Genomic DNA, 10,592 nt, shown 5'->3' with positions numbered 1-10,592 from the left:
CTAACCATGCTGTGTTTGTCCATTCTGTGTTTATGATACAGGGGGAAATGTCTATGCTTATTAGAATTGTTCAACCTATTTGTCTTTCCTATGGAATCATTTTTGTTCTCATGTTATTCATCTGTGAATCTTAGAAGAGGGAACATCAATTAAGAAAATATTCCCAAGTTGTGAGTATAAGAGAGCTGTCCCCATTCCTCACCTGTCTCTTGGTGGCATCAATGGGTTAGGGGAGAGATGCTCCCCCCACCATGACCATCAATGCCTAAGACAGGTGGGAGAGCTGGCCACCAGGCCATAAGAATGGAAGAGCTGGCCCTTTCCCGCATCAGCTGCAGCACTCGAGAAAGTGGACCCTGCACTTTGCTTGGGTAGCACAGCAGAGCTGTGAGTGAAGGTGTGAGTGAGCCACCCCTGACACTGTGAGTGTGAGAGAGCTGTCTGTGGAGAGAGCTGGTCCTGAAGGTGTAGGTGTGGGAGAACCAACCCTGAGGACATGAAAGTGGGAGAAATGGTCCCACCCCTTGCTCATCCCTGAAAGGGGTGAATGGAAGACGGGAGAGCTGGCAGGCCGACCAACCCTGCAATTAATTACCCAGGCCCAGAAACAGGGTATGTGTTGGACCACTCCAACATCCACCCCATTATCATTTATGATCTCCTGGAGCATGGGGGGTGATGATGCTGTCAGTTCTGCGGACCCAGGGCTGAAAGGTCTTCCGACACAGGGCAGCAACAGTATGTCCAGGAAGACTCCCAGTGAAGGCCCAGTGTTAATGGTATAGGAGGGATCAGGGGACTCAAACCAGAACAGTGATTCTTTGGAATGAATGACTGCATGTAAAAAAAAATCTATGGATAAAGGGGTTTACTGTGTGACTCACTGTGTCACATTGCAGCTTCCATGATGAGAGATGAGATTCTCCTCCTTCTTCCCTCCCTCCCTCCCTCCTTCTCTCCCTCCCTCCCTCCCTCTCCCTCTCTCTCTTTTTCACCTTTTTTTTTCTCAAATAATTTTATTTTGTGGGGGAGGGAGATGGATGAGATCCGGAGACATGATATGGAGACATTATGTGGAAGACACAAAGAATCAATAAAAAGAAAGTGAAAAAAAGGAAATATTCCCACCAGATTGGCCCGTGGACAAGCCTGAGGTGTGTTTTCTTGACTGATGATTAATGTCAGAGGTTATTATGGACAGGGCTACCCCTTGGGCTGGTAATCCTAGGCATATAAGAAGGCAAACTGAGTAGGCGAGAAGGGGCAAGCCAATAAGCAGTGTTCCTACATGGCCTTTGCTTCAATTCCTTCCTCTCGGTTCCTGCCTTGAGTTCTTGCCCTGAATTCCCTGGATGAGATGAATACTTTCCTCTCCAATTGCTTTTGGTCATTGTGTTTATCGTGGTAATATAAACCCTAACTCAGACATCTGTGTTCCTGAGAACTCTGTTCCCGTGGCAGTCTGTAGTTTGCTAACATCTACTTGACAATAAGTCACCTGAGAACCAACTGAAGAGTCTCTCATTAGCAGACAGCCCACTGAACCAACTTGCCTCAGTTCCTTGTTCTATGTTCTGAAAAAGACTGAAATCTCTCATATTCCACCTGGGCCTGGTATGAACAGCACATTCTCCTTTGTTTGACTCTGTCCTGTGAACAGTGCATTCTCATTTGTCTGGCTCTGCTCTGGGCAACTCTAAAGTTAAGTGGGATTGAGAACTACAGATACCCAACATTACAACAAAAACAGCTTGGGGCACGTAATACAAGCACAAAAGATAACCAAGCAGAGGCCTAGAAAATCTGTCTCTCCCATGACTCCACAAGTGTTTCTTGAGTCAGGGGCACAGACTGAGGGTCTCCACACATGGATATCCCATCACTATGCTACTCTGGACTATGTAAATGAGGATGCTCCTCAGTAGGCTAATCAGGGAGTCCACAGACCCAAATCTGCATTAGAACCAGTTTCAGATCTATTTTTGTACTGGCTTGTTAAATGTAGCATGTGGATAGAAGTTTCTGTCCCACCTGTTCCCATAGCCATTCAGTCCCAAATAAACACACAGAGGCTTATATTAATTACAAACTGTTTGGTCTATTGCTCAGGCTTATAACTAACTAGCTCTTACACTTAAATTAATCCATAATTCTTGTCTGTGTTTAGCCATGTGACTTTGTACCTTTTCTCACTCCAGCATTCTCCTATTACTTCCTCTGACTGGTGACTCGGTCTCTCCTTTCCTCTTTCCAGAATTCTCCTAGTCTAGTCACCCTGCCTATACTTCCTGCCTGGCTACTGGCCAATAAGCATTTTACTAAACCAGTAGGAGTGACATATCTTTACAGTGTACAAGAGCATTATCCCACAGCATTTCCCCTTTTAGAATGCTGGTTAAAAAAGCTAAACAAAGGAGATTAGATTCAGGTTTTTTGTTTTTTTTTTTTTTTAAGAAAGAAAAGTATGTGGGGGGCAATGCTGTGGGATAATGCTCTTGTAGACTGTAAAGACTTGCCACTCCTACTGGTTTAATAAAGCACTGATTGGTCAGTAGCCAGGAAGGAAGTGGAGGCAGGGTGACCAGACTTGGAGAATTCTGGAAAGAGGAAAGGAGAGATGGAGTTGCCAGCCAGACACAAAGGAAGTAAGATGAGAATGCTGGACTGGGAAAAGGTACCAAGCCATGTGGCTAAACATAGACAAGAATTATGGGTTAATTTAAGTGTAAGAGCTAGTTAGTTATAAGCCCGAGCCATAGACTAAATAGTTTATAATTAATATAAACCTCTGTGTGTTTATTTGGGACTGAAGAGTGTGGGACCAGGTGGGACAGAAACTTCCATCTACAACAGCATATCTTTGGTCCTTTTATCCCTAGATTGAAGATGAAAATTCTTGCCAGACTTGTAGTGAGGTCATAAATATTTTTAAAAATATGTGAATGTGATACAGCAATGTGAGGTCTGTGACAGTGGCCATGGTTTCTTTGAGTTGAGGAGAGAAGAGTTAGAGGGTCATAAGTGATCAATGTTAAGCACAATATGGAACTTCTCAAGTGGCTATCACAAAGCTGCCATGTCTTATTAGTCTGTCCAGAGATGAGGGCGGCTTGGTGGCTAGTGACACAGGACATCAATACTTGAATAAAGGTGTTATGAATAAATAATGGAGGCCATTGTGTTTCTACGGAGAAGACAAAGCAAAGGCTCATTCTAAGTTTTGCTTGGTGAACCAATGAATTGATTGTAGCCAGTTACGGGAGTGAAGGCTAGAGGTTGCTTATCGGTGCATGGTTGACCAAAGGGAAGCTGTACCACTGAAAAGTCTGTCTCAGCATAAGCGGTGGATCACAAAAGGTGCATGCCCGGAGGGCCCTGCACAGCTTTTGAACAACTCACTGGGCCAGACTCCTCTTCTCTCCACCATTTTTGTAGCTTATATAACCTTTGGTGAGAGACAGTGTGATCTTGCATCATTCTGAGAAGACACATGAAGTTCCTGAGTGTCTGTGTTGAGTTTTTGTTTACTTTTCAATTTTACAATAGCTAAAATCATCTGGGAAGAGTAACCTCAACTGAGAAAATGCCCCCATTAGATTGTGTGTGGACAAGTCTGCGGTGCTTTCTTTTTTGATCAATGATGGAAGGGGGTAGACCCAGCCCAGGGAGGGTGGAATGGCATGGAGGTGCCACACCAGAGCAGGTGTTCTAAGTTATGTGAGAACAGGCTTAGGAAGCCATGTGGAGCAAGCATGCTCCTCCATGATTTCTGCTTTAGTTCTTGCCTCTGGGTTCCTGCCCTGCTTGAATTCCTGTCCTGACTTCCCCCAGTGATGGACTATTAACTGGAAGTAAGCGATAAGATAAATCCATGCCCTGCCCCCTAACAGTTGTCCTTGACCGTGGTATTTTTTTTTTAATCACAGTAAGAGAAACTTACAGAAGTAGAAACCTAATTAAGACACAGAGCTTTGTAAGATGCACAGACTATCTTCCTTCCAAGGAAGTTTCCTCTCAGAGGAAATGGATACACAGCAGAGGCAGCCCCTGTTTACCAGTGGCAGTGCTTCTGTCTACTACCTAAGGGATACCTCTCATTTGCTATGGTGGCCAGAAGGTTGCTTCATTTTTACTGAAAAAAATTAGATTTATTTATATTATTTTACATTTTGCAAGCATGCATGTCCTACACCTGGTGCCTGTAGAGATCAGTAGAGGACACCGAATCCCCTGGCTCTGGAGTTACAGCTATTATGAGCTGTCATGTGGCTGCAGGGAATTGAACCCCACTCCTCTGTAAGAACAAGGGTTAACTGCTGAACCTTCTTTCCAGCCCCAGAAGGTTGTTCTATTGAAAGGGAACTTTTAGTGTCTACAATCGAATGCACCAGTAAATAACTAGCACAGAGAATTAATTTACTAAAGTGATATTGACAACATTTGGAATCATGAATGAAGAGAGAATCAAGCTTTGGCACACAACTAAGAGCAGGGCTCCAGATCATGCCTCAGGACGGGCATGATGAAGACAGTGCTTCAGCCAGTTGAGCTGTTCAGTTGTTGAGCTACCATATGGTCAGTAGGAATAATCGATGCTCACCACAGTCCAGTCCTTTGCTGTGCAATGGTAATAGACATGTTCCCTCATAGACTAAATAATCTGCTGAGTAAAATGTACCACCTCCTGAAATCTTACACATTCTCACCGTGTCCCATCAAAAAAACAAAACAAAACAAAAAAAACATCTCTTGACTCTCTAGATACATTTAGCTTCTCATTCTGATCTTTGCTTGAGGCCTTCTTCTATTCCTAGAGAAGGAATGCCAATGTTAATAGTCTATATTTTCAATAATAGTCTGTAGTTTTAATTCTAAACTATTAGTGTGAAATACTGGGAAAAGAAGAAAAACAGTTATATAAATATGATAATAAAAGAGAAAAACATACATAGATTCCATAATCTTTTAAAAAATATTTGGGGGATGGGAAGATGGTCAGTTGACAGATGTGAGTTTGTACCTACATGAAGAGCTGCCATATGTAGCAGTACACACTTGCAATCCCACTACTAGTAAGAGAGAGAACTGCTGTGGGATTCATTGGCTAGTCAGACTAGCCTAGCCAGGGAGCTTCAGGCCAATGAGAGACCCTGTCTCAACGACCAACACTAGGTAAATGCTTTATAAAGCATGTTACCTGAAGTTGTTCTTTGGCCTCTACATGCACACACATGTGCAGCTGTGTGCACACACATATGTGCTTCTGTGCACACATGCAGACATGCACCTGCACACACACACACACACACACACACACACACACACACACACACACACACAAAAAAAAACTTTTCCAGTATAACTCACCCTAAAGTGTGACAGGTATTTATGACTTTCTTCCTACATTCTCTGTTCCACATTGACTTTGCTAGAGGATTATGCAAGTCTGTACTTAGCCTCTCACTCCCCAATGCCCCTGTATACATGATCCTGTTGAAAGATCCCAGCATACTAGCTTAGCCTAACGCCATTTCAAGTAAGGTCTGAAAAGCGCAGGGTGTCTACAGCCGGCCTCCTGGCCCCAGAAAAGGGTACTAAAGGTCAGAAAAACAACTTGGAGCCAGGCAGCAGGCGTGTCAAGCTCGGGGAAAAACCACGAGCTGCCCTGAGTTTGAACCCGGCCTCATTTGAATCGTCCAATCAGAGCCCTGTAAACCATGAGTTGCCCTGAGTTTGAACCCGCCCTCCTCGTGCTCCTGCTGCCCGACCCTATAAAAACCCTCCGCTCCAGCCCGGGGGCGCGCCAGTCTCTTGAGCTTCTTGAGGGACTGTGTTGCCCCGGGTACCCGTGTTCCTGAATAAAGCCTCTTGCTGTTTGCATCTGACTTGTGGTCTCGTGTGATCTCTGGGCGAGGGTCTCTCCAGAGGGAAGACTGCCTTCGGGGGTCTTTCATTTGGGGGCTCGTCCGGGATCTGAGACCCCCACCTCGGGACCACCGACCCACTGTCAGGAGGTAAGCCGGCCTTGGTGTATGTCGTTTCTGTCCTGTCAGAGTGTTGTCTGTTTGCGCGCCTGAATCGGTCTGGAGCCAGTGGGACTGAAGGAGCTGACGAGCTCGGACTTCGCCACTGCGACCCTGGAAGACGTTCCACGGGTCTCTGAAGTCCCCTTCGGGGGCACGGGAAGTCCCCTTCGGGGGCACGGGAAGTCCCCTTCGGGGGCACGGGAAGTGTTGTCGGTTTGTCTAAGTGTTGAATGTTGTCTGTTTGCGCGCCGGAATCGGTCTGGAGTCAGTGGGGCTGAAGGAGCTGACGAGCTCGGACTTCGCCACTGCGACCATGGAAGACGTTCCACGGGTCTCTGAAGTCCCCTTCTGGGGCACGGGAAGTCCCCTTCGGGGGCACGGGAAGTCCCCTTCGGGGGCACGGGAAGTCCCCTCTGGGGCACGGTTTTTCGGGGCCACCCCCGTATCAGAAGGATACGTGGTGCTGGCAGGGGACGGAGAATTCAAACACTCCGTGTCCCCATCTGAGTTTTTGCTTTCGGTTTTACACCGGAGCCGCGCAGCGAAACTGTTTCTTGTTTGTGGTGTCAGTTTGTTTTGTGTTCTTTGTATAATCCTTCTCCATCCAGGCGCGGCGCCTCCTGTCATGGCGCCAGCCGCGATCCCGGCGGCTGCGCTCGTGGCGCCTCCTGTCACGGCGCCGGCCGCGATCCCGGCGGCTGCGCTCGCGGCGCCTCCTGTCATGGCGCCAGCCGCGACCACCTCAGCGGCTGCGCTCGTGGCGCCTCCTGTCATGGCGCCAGCCGCGGCCCTCCCGGCGGCTGCGCTCGCGGCGCCTCCTGTCACGGCGCCAGCCGCGACCACCTCAGCGGCTGCGTTCACGGCGCCTCCTGTCACGGCGCCGGCCGCGATCCCGGCGGCTGCGCTCGCGGCGCCTCCTGTCAAGGCGCCAGCCGCGACCACCTCAGCGGCTGCGTTCACGGCGCCTCCTGTCACGGCGCCGGCCGCGATCCCGGCGGCTGCGCTCGCGGCGCCTCCTGTCAAGGCGCCAGCCGCGACCACCTCAGCGGCTGCGCTCGCGGCGCCTCCTGTCAAGGCGCCGGCCGCGATCCCGGCGGCTGCGCTCGTGGCGCCTCCTGTCAAGGCGCGGGCCGCGATCCCGGCGGCTGCGTTCACGGCGCCTCCTGTCATGGCGCCAGCCGAGATCCCGGCGGCTGCGCTCGCGGCGCCTCCTGTCAAGGCGCCGGCCGCGATCCCGGCGGCTGCACTCGCGGCGCCTCCTGTCAAGGCGCCGGCCGCGATCCCGGCGGCTGCGCTCGTGGCGCCTCCTGTCACGGCGCCGGCCGCGATCCCGGCGGCTGCGCTCGCGGCGCCTCCTGTCACGGCGCCGGCCGCGACCCTCCCGGCAGCTGCGTTCGTGGCGCCTCCTGTCATGGCGCCGGCCGCGATCCCGGCGGCTGCGCTCGCGGCGCCTCCTGTCACGGCGCCGGCCGCGACCACCCCAGCGGTTGCGCTCGCGCTCGCAGCGGCTCCTGTCACTGCGCTCGCGGCGGCTCCTGTCAAGGCTGCGCTCACGGCGGCTCCTGTCACGGCGCCGGCTGCGACCTTCCCGGCGGCCGCCCCCCCCATGATGACCCCGCTCGCTGGGGACTCGGAGGAAGAAGAAAAGCAGAGAGTTTTCCTGGAGGCCTGGAAGCAGGTTCCGGGCGATGACGGGAGGCCAACCCAACTCCCAAATATCATCAATGCCGCCTTTCCCTTGACCCGCCCAGACTGGAACTTCAATACACCTGAAGGTAGGGAGCATCTACGTCTCTATCGCCAGTTGCTCTTAGCGGGTCTCCGAGCGGCCGCCAGAAGGCCTACCAATTTGGCTCAGGAAAGGAAAAAGAAAAAGGAAAGGAAAGGAAAGGAAAGGAAAGGAAAGGAAAGGAAAGGAAAGGAAAGGAAAAAGAAAAAGGAAAGGAAAGGAAAGGAAAGGAAAGGAAAGGAAAGGAAAGGAAAGGAAAGGAAAGGAAAGGAAAGGAAAGGAAGAATCACCCGCTGCATTTTAGAGAAGCTGAAGGAGGCTTATAGGATGTACACTCCGTATGATCCAGATACCAGTCTAGCTCAGATATCCGAACCAAATTGCAGCGGTTGGAAAGTTTGCAAGCGCTAGGTTTGCCAGATTTATTGAAGGAAGCAGAGAAAGTGTTCAGTAAGAGAGAAACTCTTGAGGAGAGTGAGGAAAGGAGATGGCAGAAACGTGAGGAAAGGGACAAGAAAACAACATAGGGAGATGAAAAAGGTTTTGGCCACCGTTGTGTCTCAGGGACAGCAGAGAGAGGGAGATAGGTTGGGAGAGCGAAGGAGGCCACCCCTTGATAAAGATCAATGTGCTTACTGTAAGAAGAAGGGACCAAGAGTCACAGGTCCTAAAGGAGACCCCCTACAAATCCTTGCCCTCAGTTTAGAGGAAGAATACCGTTTGTTTGAGGCAGAACCCACGGAGAAGTCACCTGAGGAGCTACAGAACTGGCTGAGGAAGTTTCCTCAGGCCTGGGCAGAGACTGGGGGCTTGGGGTTGGCACGCGATCAGCCACCGCTGATGATCTCACTAAAGGCCTCCGCGACTCCCGTTTCAATCAGACAGTACTCAATGTCACGGGAAGCTCATGAGGGGATCAAGCCCCATATTCAGAGGCTCCTGGATCAAGGGGTGTTAAAGCCCTGCCAGTCACCTTGGAACACCCCTCTCTTGCCTGTTAAGAAACCGGGGACAGGAGACGATAATCTCCATCCCCCCTCCTCGGAACCCCCACCAAGTTCGAGAATGACTAACTATGGCTGGGTACTGCCGCCTTTGGATTCCTGGCTTTGCCGAACTGGCAGCCCCATTATACCCCCTCACTAAACCAGGGACCATGTTCCAATGGGAAGAGAAACATCGGAAAGCATTTCAACAGATCAAAAAGGCCTTACTCGAGGCCCCGGCTCTGGGTCTGCCAGATCTAACCAAGCCCTTTGAGCTGTTTGTGGATGAGAACTCAGGCTACAGGATGGCCTCCATGCCTCCGCATGGTGGCAGCCATTGCCGTATTACTCAAAGATGCCGGAAAACTGACTCTGGGACAACCATTGACTGTGCTGGCCTCCCATGCAGTGGAGGCCTTGGTCCGACAACCACCGGACAGATGGCTTTCTAACGCCAGAATGACTAACTATCAGGCCTTACTGCTGGACTCAGACCGGGTAAATTTCGGGACCACAGCCTGAGAGAGACCCCGTGCCCTATAGCCCAGAAGACCATGAGCTAGCAAAGAAAATGGGGGCGGACTGGGAACAAAGAAGACAGGCATATATACTAGGGGACCGGATGGTCATGCCAACTTCCCATACCCGATATATGCTGAGATTCCTCCATGCATTGACCCATTTGAGCAAAAACAAGATGAAGACCTTATTAGACAGAGAAAACACCTGGACAGTGCTGCTGAACCAGGATCAGGTACTCCAGCAGGTAACTTCCACCTGCCCAGCCTGTGCTCAAGTCAATGCAGGAAAGGTTCATCTAAACAAGGGGGCCCGCCAAAGAGGCCATCGTCCTGGTGTTCATTGGGAAATAGACTTTACAGAAGTAAAACCTGGACTCTACGGGTACCGGTATCTCCTGGTCTTCGTAGACACCTTTTCTGGATGGATCGAGGCATTTCCAACCAAGAATGAGACGGCTAACGGGGTAACAAAGAAACTGTTGGAAGAAATCTTCCCCAGGTATGGGATGCCTCAAATGTTGGGGTCGGATAACGGGCCTGCCTTCGTCTCCCAGGTAAGTCAGAAGGTGGCCAAACTATTGGGGGTTGATTGGAAACTCCATTGTGCATACCGCCCCCAGAGCTCAGGACAGGTAGAACGAGCTAATAGAACAATTAAGGAGACTCTAACCAAATTAACGCTTGCAACTGGCACTAGAGATTGGGTGCTCCTACTTCCCTTAGCTCTCTATCGAGCCCGAAATACCCCCGGCCCACACGGCCTAACCCCTTTTGAGATCATATATGGGGCCCCACCTCCTGTTGTAGACTTTCTCCATCCTGATATTTCCTCTCTTGCCACCACCCCTACTTTAGAAGCACATCTTCAAGCCCTCCAGTTGGTGCAGAGGGAGGTCTGGAAGCCCCTGGCCAAGGCTTATCAGGAGCAGCTAGACAAGCCGGTGGTGCCCCACCCCTTCCAGATCGGGGACTCCGTTTGGGTCCGACGACACCAGACCAAGAGCCTGGAATCACGGTGGAAGGGGCCCTACACTGTCTTGCTGACCACCCCCACTGCACTCAAGGTCGACGGGATTGCTGCATGGATCCACGCCTCTCACGTGAAGGCTGCCAGGGAACCCGACCCAGCAGGATCCAGAAAGTCAACATGGACAGTGCGCCATACACAAAACCCCTTAAAAATAAGGTTGACCCACGACTCCTCTTCCTCCCCCTCCTCTTAATCTCTACCTATCCCCAGGGGACTAGGGCGGCAGAGAGCCCGCACCTAGCTAAGAGGCTCACTTGGCAGGTCATTTCACAAAATGGGGAGACGGTCTGGCAAACGACC

This window comes from Peromyscus maniculatus, chromosome 9, assembly GCF_049852395.1.
Source record: "Peromyscus maniculatus bairdii isolate BWxNUB_F1_BW_parent chromosome 9, HU_Pman_BW_mat_3.1, whole genome shotgun sequence".
NCBI lineage: Eukaryota > Metazoa > Chordata > Mammalia > Rodentia > Cricetidae > Peromyscus > Peromyscus maniculatus.
The sequence above is the reverse complement of the archived record's forward strand: the minus strand, read 5'-3'. Positions refer to the sequence as shown.